This window comes from Peromyscus eremicus, chromosome 12 (assembly GCF_949786415.1).
Source record: "Peromyscus eremicus chromosome 12, PerEre_H2_v1, whole genome shotgun sequence".
NCBI lineage: Eukaryota > Metazoa > Chordata > Mammalia > Rodentia > Cricetidae > Peromyscus > Peromyscus eremicus.
Window position 1 is genome coordinate 26,285,250 of NC_081428.1, and position 13,564 is coordinate 26,298,813.

Below are 13,564 nucleotides of genomic sequence, written 5' to 3' on the forward strand. Positions count from 1 at the left end.
TTAGTATATTTGGAAAATGTCCATTTTTCCCCATCCCTAGAAGTAAGTTATTAAAACCCAATTTTTTTCCTTTTGGTAATTAATTGCCATGTGTTCTTTAGCCAAACTTGGAGAAACTGACACACATTTAAGATTTTCTTTACAGACAACACAAACGCTCCAATTACTTGCAGGCTACCTAACACTCCTTGAGATAATACATAGAACACAAGACCAAGCAACATTGGAATGGAACAAATAAGAATTCACGAATACATCATCTTCTCTTTATTTATCTACTGTCAAAGCAATTAAATAATTTTATATAAAACTATTTGAAACTTACAGCTTTAAAGACACTTGAGTTTGGTATTGTTTTGGTTCTACTATTAAGTCAAAATATTACTATAATTTCTGGGATGTCATATATAATTTACTGTAGAATCATTAATAATAAAGGAGGCAATGTGAATTCAACATTATTTTTTCATTTTTAAGTCTTAAGTTTGTCTATATAAACAGTTTTAAAATTAATAGTTTGTGGCTGAAGAGACGGATAGAGGTTACAAGCAGTCACTGCTCTTGCAGGGAACCTGAGTTCAATTCCCAGCACCTGCATAGTGGCTCACAGCTATCTCTAACTTCAGTTCTGCGGGATCCAATGTCCTCTTCTGGCCTCTATAGGCACAATGTATGAAGACAAACAACTCATACACACAAAACTTTAAAAATAGTAATCTTTCCAAATGATAGAAGCCTAACAAGACCAAGTCCAAGTTGGATTGAGGATATAAGTCCCTGGTAGGATACTTGCCTCAAACATGGAAGCTCTTGGGTTCAGTCTTCAGAAATACACACAGAGACACACAGATACAGGCATTCACAGACACACTATATATAATTCCACTATGTAAATTTTCTAATAAGGTAGGCACCTATAGCAAATGAATTGTTTGCTGAGTCTGGATGAGACTAGATATTGCCTGTGAAGAGGCAAAAGAGAATTTCTTAGCAGTGGTAATGGAAAGGCTCAAAAGCCAAATTACTATGCTCATAACATGGTCACACACACTATTCAGACTCCTGAAACTACACATTTAAAACAGATGCACATTTGTGTTTCGTGGAGTATAGGAAAAGAAAATTAAATAGGTTAAGTATATGACCATACAAACGTACATATCTCAAAAGCTTCATTATAGACTTGATCATAGCAAGTAAGAAGAAGCAACAACAAAAAAGCCTTGAAGGTATATAAAAGAAACCCAAGATATTGCTGTGTTATACAGATGAGCTACATAGTAATATTACAAAAAGTAAAAGGAAATATTTCTAAAATGAATTAAATCACAAAACCCCAACTATGATACATACCATAAGACATGCAAGAAGAAAATGCTAACTGGTGTATGTGTTTGCTTGTTTTCTGTAAGTTTAAAAACTATTTGAAAGCACACCATCATGGAGTTGAGTTACCTTCTCTTGATTTCTTTCTGCCCTATATACTGCTATCTAAAGGCTACATAAATATGTGCCTTTTGGGAATGATCTTTTTGCTGTATTTTTTTTAGCACTTTGTTCTGTACCTTGACCGAGGCAGTCTATTTTGTTTTAAACACAGTTAAGATTAAAAGTTCAAGGTGAAGGAAAGAATTTTAAATAAAGGACAGTACCGTATAGATTCCCACTACTTAACCACCCCACGTGCCGGACCTAAAGTGATTAGAGCTTCTATTTAAAATGGTGTGGTCAATTGCCAGTGGTTGCTTCTGACACTGGCAATGTAACATTTCTTTCCTAATACACTTGTGTAGAATTATTGTGACATTTAATGTCCAAAGGAAAAGACTAGTTCTTTGCATGTTTCAGAGATTTTTTTTTTTAAAAAATATTTATTCTTCTTCATTTTCCTCCACAGCCCTCTCCCTGGACTATATTTCATGTTGACAGCTATGATACTGTCCGTTGTTTATTTCTGATCTGATAATGGACTTTGGGATCTGATTAACTTTAGACTTGAAAGAAAACTGTCATCCTCAAGCTAACATATCTTATTGAGAGCTGTCTCAAAATAACCTTTCACACCTTCCTGAAACTATTCTAAAAACTTCCACAAAACACACTGCAAACAAAGCCAGCCTCATTCAGGAAGTGACAAGCATAATGTGAAAACAGTTTCCAGTAATCGCGGTTCACAAATGTATCAAATCCATAACTTGTAGGAAACTTCCTTTGCTTTCAATCACTTTCATGACCCGGCACTTATATAGCTGGTATTACTGCCAAAAAGATGGTCTGTTGTGACTTCTTTCTATTCAGTTCTCCTGAAAAAAAAAATTATCTTGAAACTTATTCTCTGCAATGGTTTCAGAGTTTGACTATTTGCATTAATTAACAGACTATTTCACATTTTTTTTCTAAGTTCAATAGCCTTTAATCAAAAATATCGCTACTCATAATGATGCCGAAGACACATTACCCCAACATATGGCTCCTCAATATTCGAGGAAAGAGCAGAATTTGGGGTATTCACTACTTGCTTTACTTCCTTGAAGAAGCTCATAGGAAAGTCCTCTGACCACAATCAGAAAAACATTTTCATCCCAGAGACATCCTCACTGCACCCTGAGGAAAGAACAATCTCAGACTGAAAACACAGAGGCCAAGAACAATCCCCATACACAATTCCTGCTGAACTGCCCCCCCCGCCCCCGCCGCCTCAGCTCACTTCTATTAGATCACTCACTTGTAGTCTAGTTCTGACTCTGCATGGCTGTCTACTGTGCATCTCCAATTCCAGCAGTTTCATTGTCATCTAAACCTCATAAATAAATAAATTTCATGTTTTTCTATTGTTACACTGTGTTTTTGCTTCAAGGGTTTCATCTTGGAATCCTGTCTAAGAATATTTTCCACTTAAACTGTGACCAATCCTGTGTGGATTATATTCTTATTTATAAATAATCCCATATCAGAAAATATTTTTCTGAGAATGTTTACAGGATCCACCTCTACATTTTCTCAACTATTGTACCATAATTATACTAAATTTTGAAAAAACTTGAGTTTTTGAAAGACTCTAATAAGACATCATCCCGGCCAAGCATAGAGTCATACACTGTAGTCTTAGCTTATGGAAGCCTAATATGAAAGGATCTTGTGTTTGAGTCCAACATAAGCTATCTGACAAGACACACTCTCAAAATCAAACCAAAACCAGCAAAAGTTAAAAAAAAAAATTTGTCCCAACAGTAATGTATGGAGTTGAGTCCATTTATGATGGAATAAATCCAATGTCCACAATATCCCATTTATCATTGCAGAATTTTCTTGGTGTTAAGTTGATTGTAAAACTCACAAACATTTCCAAATCATTTCCTTGTAATGTAATGTAAATGTAAAAATGTAAATGTAAAAAGGCATCTTCCAAAAGAAGTCAAATCCTAGCATACGTTATGTTAAAGGAAAATAGAAGAAGGCTTTTGAACAATAGTGTGTTTGAGACTATTCTCAGACTTAGAGTTTGATAGATGAGGATAAATAAGATGGATGTGTGTGGACATGTGAAGGATACAGAGAAATGGAATCTGTCAAAATAGACAATTTATAAACAATAGAACTACCAAGAGACCAAAAGAAGAAGGCTGTGAAGACTTTAGTTTGGCAAGATTAGATGGCAGAGAAATATAAAATTATCAGACAATGACTGAAAATAAAAACCAGGTTTACCTAAATTGGTTGTTCAAAAGGCAGACACAGAAGACTTATTGTAGGTATCAAGTCAATCTGGGAATGGTTCAATCATCATAAATTTTCAGGTGAGAGTTATTTGGAATTCAGGGCATGGTCCTTGGAGAAGGCTCTCACAGTCTCTCTTAAAGCATGCTTTTTCATGTTGGAATTAGTAGAAGTGGACAAAAAGGGGAACATAAAAAAAAATCTTAAAAACGCATCTGTAAGAAATTGTATAAGAAAATTGGAATTTAACAAATATTTACTTGAACACTTGCACATGGTGTAGGGTCTGGAATTTCCCTCAAGATGGAATTTCATTATTTGTGAATTCTAAAACAACAGGAATTAAGTATATTACTAAAAGAAAATTAACAAAAGTCATTTGTGGCTATGAAATTAATGTCATTTCCCTTTTATTCAAAGTTGTCTAGAAAAATACTTGAAACAGATAATACTTATTAGAAATTTTATATTATTATGCTAATTAAACCTTAGACTCCTGCTCTGAATCAACTCAAATGTTTTTTACTACCTTGTGGAGATATAAGTATAGTGATCCAAATTGTTTAGAAGCATTTGGAGCAAGTTGAAAATGGTTTTAGATTGTAATACTAATAAATTGGGACTTATATTTTAAACGCTTTCATGTTTTACATTTGTAACAATTTTAATTTTCTTTCAATGGAAAATAAAAACTAAAAATTGTCCTTTGACACATAGTAGTTTCAAAAGCACTGGGTTAAAGGATGACATAAATACCGAGAGCATTTGCATATTTTTGTTGTTTGTTGGTGGTGGTGGTTTTTTTGTTTGTGTGTTTGTTTGTTTGTTTGGTTTTTCGAGACAGGGTTTCTCTGTGTAGCTTTGTGCCTTTCCTGGAACTCGCTTTGTAGACCAGGATGGCCTCAAACTCACAGAGATCCGCCTGCCTCTGCCTCCCGAGTACTGGGATTAAAGGCATGTGCCACCACCGCACGGCTTGTGTGTTTCTTAATGAAAAGCATTATGTTCTAGGTAATGGTCTAATGTTGTGGTACACTATGTATGAAAGTTGAAAGATACAGAGGGGTGTAATTAACTTTAGGTTAGGAAGTCTTGAATGCTTCAGTTTAATCACAAAGAGCTTCAGAGAGAGAGAGAACTTTCTTGATACTTTGTCAAGGAAATTTTAAAATTGAAAATAACTTTGTGTGTGAGCAAAAGGTTTTTTTCTTTCTTCACAGACAAAATTCTAACTAGTGCCTTGTTTACTCCCCTTTCACTTTCTCATGGGGAATTAATACTAACGCAGAGAAATAGCCCATGTCAAATGATATGTTACATTCTGACATATATCCTTACATAACGAAAGAGTTGTAGGAAACAACAGTATTACCTTCGAATATAAGTTTAATCAACTTCTCAGAAGATTTGATTTTGAAAAGTTACCCATCAAGTAGTTGAATGTGAGTTCAAATCATTTCACACCTTTTTTGATGTTCTTGTTCATCTTTTTTCCTGAATCCTGGATAAATATTAAATTGGAGAGGCAAATGAAAGGATTTAGAATTACATCCCTGGAGGGTTTATTCTGTTTTGTCTGGGGAAAAAAAAAAAAAAAAAAACGACAAAAAGAGAAGAAAAAAGTCTTTCTGGAAAGCTGAACTTCTAAACACTCAACTCCTAAACTGAAAACCTCACCGTAAACTGTATGTGTATGTCTTATATATGATGTGAACTGCAGATATGAGATCTACAATGTATTAGCTAAGCCTGAGCCTTTCATGAGCTCTTGGTGAAGAAAGATATTTCCCACCACAGGCTCTGTAAGCTATAAAAGGGCAGATACACTCAAGAAAATTGATGAAATGATCTTTTAAATTTCATTTCCTTTTTGTTTGTACTATAGTAACATTCACTATAATGAATGTGCACCAGAGTATAAAAATGGAAGACTTGGTTAGTAACACCTGTGGAGTTTTCCATAGAATCCTTATATTCTGAAGGACAAATGAAAAAGTCTCACCCAGCTTTTTGCTAACTAGTCATTTTTAACCTTCATGTCAAGAACCATGTCCTCAACACAGAATGAATTTGAAGGACACAGTGTTTTGAACAAACAAAGCAAAATAAATCCTCGTCTGAATTGATATTTTAAAAGGTTATACTTTTCAAAAGGTAATATTGTCCTTAGGGCTAGGGAGTTAACTTGGTGAGGTGCTTGCTATTCAGGCATGAAGGCCTGAATTCTCCTGCCAGAATCAGAAGCATGTGACAGCCAGAATGATGGTGGGAGCTTGTATTTCCAGCGATGGAGAAGTAGAGAGAAGATTCCCACAGATCACCAGCCAGCCACCTAACTGATGAGCTCCAAGACAATGAGAAACCTTGTCTCAAAAGAAACAAGGTAGATGGTACCCCTGAGTAGGAATGCCCAAGGCTGACTTTCAGGTTCCACGTCTACACACACACACACACACACACACACACACACACACACACACACACACGTACAAAACCCACAAATATCATAATTTGGGTAAATAAATAAAATGAACATACATCAAATATTTTAACTCATTAATTAGTGAAAGAACCAATAGGATCGTACAATTGATTCAAAGGAGGATTCAATCTATTCACACATGCAGAAGGAAATCAAAGACACTGAAATCAATTTGCAAATAGATGTAAATCAGATGAATATTCACATGGCAGTAATAAGTTGCATTCTACCAGACAAAGTTAATTTTCATTTATATGGATAAGAATCATTTGCATCATTAAACAGCTTGAAGAGATTGAAAGGTGCAGAACCAGGCATGATCTGCTCAGCAAGAAAGGTATGCCTCATAAGGCACTTGGTAAACTTTGATTTTTGTCCACCCTAATTCCCTTCCCAATTTTCCTATATGATGTAATCATCTAGAACCATCTACCTTTGTTGCCTGCTCTGGGTGACTTCATGTTGTTACTTCTTTTCAATTTACCCTAAAGTGAATAGAGGAAAGAAATAGCCGAGCTTCCTTAAAAGCTGCACTTCACAGAGCTCTGCTGCAAGGCATTTGGGAAGAGAATTCATGAGTTCACCTAACTTCCTGTGCCCCTCACCATTGGGTGACACTTATAAGTAACTGTATGCTGTGTTTAAAGGTTGCTTCCAATTCCCTGTGAAGAAAAAGTATGTGTTTTTAATCCAGCACCATTGGCTGGCACTCAGAAAAGTGTGTTTGTCTCAGGAAATCTGTTTGACAGCCTGTGGTGTAGAAGAAAAATTCCATAGACACTGTTCCACTGTAACGGCAGAGTGAAGAGAGAGCACACAGCCTCTCAAGTTAGTAAATGGGAGTGTCAGCGAGCAGTGGGATGTTTAACCAGCAAATGGCTTCCTCAGAGGAAGCCCATACCTTACTGTGGCTACTCGGCCTTATGCTGTCAATTTAAAGCTCAGAGTGAACAGTTTCAGGCTGATTGGTAACCTCTGAATAGGAGTTGGTCCTTTCCAGAAAGGCCTTATTAGGCAGGCATCAATGCTTCCTGGAAGCTTAAAAGGGATATCACAAGCTCGAGGGGCTTTCTAGCTTACTCCTCTGAGCCTTGTTGGTTGATTAAGTTTGAGGTTCTTGTGTGAAGTGCTTTGGGGGAGTCCACACTGTGAGGTTGGCAACACAATGCTTCTTTTTGTGATTAACTTCCCCAGGGCTCTCAACTCAAAACCTCACACTTGCACTCCCTTCACTTAAAATTTCACAAAAGCCAGAACCCCTGAGGTCTCATTGGCTTTGGCTGAAATTTGTCTTTTCTGCCAAAAATTTATCGTTTTTAGCAGAAGCCTGTGTCTGCCCACCCATGATCCCTTTGGGAAATTCTCCAGCTGTGGATCAGACCTCGTATGCTCTCCTTCTGATATCCAAGATGAATCTGACTTTGGACGTACAGTCATTCTGATTCACATAATTACATGCTTGGTTTAGTAGTGGGTGCCAGGCACAAATGTGATAATTTCTTCTTCCCGCAGCCTCACACAAAGAGGTAATTTGTTCCATGCCCCCAGCAACAGGTGAATGGCACAAAACATGAGCAATGTGTGAATGGAGAAAAAGCCACATTTTATGGATAAAATGGGTGACAGAGAAATGATCCATGTGCACAATTACTAAATTTGCATTAATCATTTTGGGATGGATGCTTTCATTGTATGAGTCTTGGGAAATTTGGCAGAGGGAAGCTGTTGCCTAGAGTATAAAAATAGCTTTATTCTTGCCATCATAAGCCTGAGCATTGGGGGATTCAATTCCCTTGCCAACTTTTTGAAACGCCAGCCCAAGGCACTGGAGTGACACTTCAGCCCTCCACTTCTTAATCAAATTTCAAGTTTTCATCTTTCAAACAATACTCTCAAACAATACTATCAAATAATCTTGGCTTTTTTCGTTCTGGTAATGTACTGTTCTTATACCAGCTTAAGAAAAATCAAAAGATATCCCACAGGTAAATATACAAAAGGTAAAATTCAGCTTTAATTTTTTTTTAAAAACCTTGTAACCTTAACCTTCTTGCAAGACATTCCTTTTAGTTCATAAGTTGGCTGAAAGAAATAATCTCTCACTTAAATACTAACAAACCAGAGTTTAAGTCACAGTTGAAAATGAGAAAATATGTATGCAATATCATTGCAGTATAAAGAAAGCAATTGATTTCCACTAGTAAGATAACAACAAATAAACATCAAAAGCCTTGTGTGAAGACAAATGAAAATATTATGACCGAAGTATGATGTTGCATGCCGATATACAAGCCCTTGGGGGTGGAGGTAGAGATAAGAGGATAGGTAATTCAAGCCAAGCTTTGGCTGTATAGGAAATCTGATGCTAGCCTTGGGTATATAAGACCCTCTCTAAAGGAAAAGTCCTAGATGCTGAATTACGGCCGCAGTCAGTACTCAATATACTCACTTGTAGCAAGGTTTCAGTTGCTAAGCTTTTGCTTGTGTCCATTATACCTGCATTCGGGATCATGAGTCTTCCACACTCACAGTCTCAGAAATGAATTTTGCAAGAGTTGTTTCTCCAACATCCTCACTAACAGCAGTGCATGCATTATCATGACTCAGTTTCTCTCTTCTTATACCCACACTTCTTTTAAGATTCTACCTCATTTAAGTGCACAAACCATCTTTGTGAATACTGCTGTAAATCCTTCCCACTGGCTCCAGTTTTTTTTTTCTTCTGGCTCCAGTTTTTCTTGGAAAAACATGTTTTTAACTGACTTTCATTTGTGACAACCCACAATTGAAAATTGATCTTTGTATCTCCTCTCTTCTATTTGCAGATAAATTTAGAGTTGACCAAACAGAATGGGGTTATGTCCACATCACTCACTAACACTTCCAGTTTCAGTGTGTTCTTTCATTCCTATCATTTCCATCTTCCAAAGACTTTTCTCCCATGACTCTAACCAAGGCAAACAATATACCCTGTAGAAAGGACTGGGGAATTGAGAACTAATGCCATCAGATTGGAGAAAATGTTGAACTTCTGAGTCACTGTGGTAGACAGAACAATGGTTTCAAATCAACTCAATTGTTAGGATGGGCCTCACATATGAAAGCGCCTAGATAACTTCAGTAAGGCTGACAACCAAAGCAGAGAAACAAAGATGAGTGACAGGTGCCTAGACAACTCAGAAGAGCTGCTTAGCCAGGCTTCAGCTAAACTACTGCATGGCAAAGCGAAGATCTAAGTATATCTTGTGAGTCACTGAATGCTGGGTAACTAGTTGCCTAGCAATCACTAATTGAATATAATAAGTGCATCACCACCGTCAACCTGAAAAAAAAAAAAAGGGCACTCTGTATAGTTGTATACTTAGATACTTGCTTGCATGGATTCTGTCACAAATATACTAAATGAAATTTGTCAAGTTATTTAATTCTCAAACATTTTTATCTCTAAATGAAAAGGTGCTGTGATGTCATATACTACAGTCATGCAATTATCACTATGTCTATCTTAGGATTAGAAAAGGAATAGAATTTTAAAATATTTCTTCCATTAGGACAAATGCACATACAAAGACTGTGCACTAAATATTAACATGTAGGAGAACAAATTTTTAACAACTCTTCAAATTAAGCCCAAAATTAAGTGTATGCATTTACCTCTCACTTCCTTTTCTTTTTCATACATCCTCACAACAGTAGAAACCATGAAAGATAGAGTTTAGTAATGATAATCAATGAAGTGAATGAAAAAGTGGCTGGCTGATTCATCACATATTAGGCTCTAACACTAAGCCTTAATTAGAAAGCAGCAGTATTCTCGGCTTGTATATAACATACGTTACAATAATATTTTTAATTGAAAATTTCTAGGGAATGCCCCTAGATTTTCTAAAACAGAATTTACTATAATAAAATGGAGTAGCTTGTCTCTTCTAAATAGAAGACAAACTGAAATTGTGTTTGTGTGTGCATGTGTGTGTTTGTGTTTGTGTGTGTTTAACAATTCAACCTTCTCAGTTCCAAATAACATGCTCTGACTCTTTATTTTCACACTGAAGCTAGACTCTGTGATGTTTCCCCATGTCAGCTGGCACATGTCACATTTGGTCAATAGAGGGTGCAGGAGGAACACTGAAAGACTGAAACCAACAGGAACCTCTTTTCCTCCTTTAGAAGATTTTGATACGCCCTTAACCCAGATGTTGTCATCCTCTGGCTAGTTTCTGGGCCACAATGGGCTGTTAACCCATATGTAGTCACATCTGGGTTAGTCACTAGGCCATGTGGGCCACTCCCACGGATCAGCTCATTCTACTGTCATGAAACAGAAAGCCTCTTATCCCATCAGGTTGCTTTTTGGTGGATGGACACCAGCTCTTAGTGTCTGGAGTGATGAAGGGGGCCTGACACACAGTACTGCAATTTCACATTGGCTTTGTTGGACCAGGCGCCAACAGTATTCCCATATCATTCATTAAACATATATATGAAAGTTACTAATTCAAGCATGTTTTTTTTTTTAATTCAAAAATAACATTTCCTGTTCTTTAGGAAGGACAATAGAACCAGTAGCAAATACTAAGGAAATTAAGACAGTTACATTCAGGTACCATCTTTTTTTTTTTTAAGGAGAATATAACATCAATAGCAACAGTAAGAAGTTAATAAAATTTTAAGTAGTATAATATCAGTCAGGGTTATAGGAAAATATCAAACTGAAGTAATATCAGGAATGCAATTGCTGCAGAATTTTACTGAAGGAAATTCTCTTTAGAAATTTCTTCTAACTGTGGTTAGAACTTAACTGTGTGGCTGACAGGGTGCTTAAGAGACATACTTGGTATTGACTAAGGAAGTATGTCTAGGAGAAATCACTAAAGGGGGAAAGGAAGCACATGGCAGGGAAGAAGCTAAGAGGTGCAATTGCAGACACTATTACAGATGTGTGTCTGCAGCCTGCTCATGCAGAACTCAGTCACACTGATTAGGAAGAGATAAAGCTCACAGCCTAAGTCATTGACTAGGGCCCATGATAAGGCAAATCTCCCTGCTAGGAACTTTGGACTTCCTGCACAAATGAACATAGCAGCTACAATAAACTGAGATTGGATCTCCAAGAAAAGGCACAGCTGAGAAGAGAAGGAATCCAGAGATAGATGGGCCTAAGAGTGGATCAAGAAACATTTGAGCTGGAAGACACATCAGTGTTAGCTGCTCAGAAAAGGGAAACAAGTCATTGACCCTTCTTGATGCCTTTATTTCTAGAACTGACAGAACTGCCCTGAACCATATGCAAAAGAGCAAAGCTATGAGAGCAAAGAAATAAAAATCAGGTATTGCGTAGGGAAGTGATTATCAGAGATGGTTTAGTAATTGTTAAATACACAGTCCTGTTTGTGGGAATGGAATGAGCTATAGGAACTTGCAGTTGACAGGAAGCTTCATCTCACTGTAATAGTCAGACACTATATGTGTTATGTGTAAAAAGCATTCTCCAGGGGATGCTCAGATCTGCTGCTTCGTAACAATGTCACCCTATGCATTCATCTGAGACACAGGTATGTTTTCCAGTTGGGTTCAGAACATTTTCCTTTGATTCAATGCAACCCGAATGTCAGTCAAAGACGTCTTCTGACAAATGTGTAAACAATGACAGTAAAGGTGTAGGGATGAGTTGAGCCACAGAATATAAAGCATATAGAGGGCAAGGGCTTGAAAGGGCTGTATGCAACTGAAAGGGAAACTGGTGGCTGAGAAAATCATGGTATGGAAAATCTGCAGTCCACTGTCTCCTAAAAGGAATGTAAGGGAAATCAGGGTGCTATAGTATAACTTATTGTGGTGATACAGCGAGGGCCAAGGATTAAGGAGCATCAGCATCTAGGTTTATTCCAGGTAATGAAACTCACTCATGTCTAGAAACAAATCTCAGCTTAAAATGACATTCCAAAAATATATGACATACAATGAATGTCAAGAAGCATATACTGTGGTATCAAATGTTTTGTTTCTCTATGAAAAGCAAATAACACATATGACAGTTTAAATTTTGGCAAAGGATAAAAAATATACTCTGGATTTCACTCTTTCAGAAGAGTTCAGGATATAGCAAGCTTGATCAGTTAAGGCCAATTAATTAGAAAAACTCATTCTGACACTCAAAAACATAAAATTGAAACACATCGATGACATAAGAAACAAAGAGAGAGTATGAAATAAGAGATAACACCAGCAAATGGAAGCTTCAGTTATCTAAATGGGAAACATATTTGTTCCTCTTCTGTCTTCACTAAGTATCTCTTCCTCTCATTTTCCTGTTAAAGAAAGAACTAGAGTGACGTGAACTAAATTTCTGTATGGCTCTCAATGCCTGTGCTTTCAACACACACACACACACACACACACACACACACACACACACACACACACAAGCACACGCTGGAGCAAGAATGCACATTTTTATTTTTTATCATTCAAATTGGATAAGTTCATTTCCCCAGATTTAACAGTCATTCTAATGCCTATCACCATACAGTTGTCCAGTTTCACTACTTACAATATGCCTATTCACTACATGTTTTTCAGATCTGGCTTTTTCACAGCTCAGTAATATGTGTCTGAATCATTCGTGTTCTAGTATGTATTAGAGTTTTATAAATTTGATATAGTCTATGCTATGTCATATAATTACTGCAACTTAAATATTCATTCTATATAATATTTCTCTTTGGAAGCTGTTTGGAATAATAATGTAATAAATATTGTCAGATATACTATTGGTATATGATTCATTTGGGTGCAGCAATTATCCAATAGTAGAATTGCTGGGACAGATTTTCAGAGTGGCTGTTTCAATCTGTAGTTTCTGTGGTGGTTTGAATAAGAATAGTCTCATAAGCTCATGTATTTGAATAATTGATACTCCAACTGGTCAAACTTTCTTGGAAGGATTAGGAGTTGTGTCCTTGCTGGAGGGCATGTGTCATCAGGGGTGGGCTTTGAACTTTTAACAGACTCCAGCCATCTCCAGTATGCTAGCTGAATGCTGGCTGGGGTTTGAGATGTGAGTTCTCAGTTTCCCACCACCATGGCAATGCCATCAATATGACATTGTGAACCATAACCCAGTGGAAACTGAAGCCAGATTAAAGGCATTGTTTTGTAAGTTGCCTTGGTCATGGTGCTTTATCAAAGCAAATAGAGAAGTAACTAATACAGTTTTTGTCTGTATCTAGGGCTGTTTCCCACCAGTGACAGATTAATGTTCAACAGTGTGGTTAGATGAAAACATCTATGATATTTTCAATATATAGTAAATTTCATGTAAAAAGGTTCACTAATGGAATAAAAGACATGCTTAAAGTATCT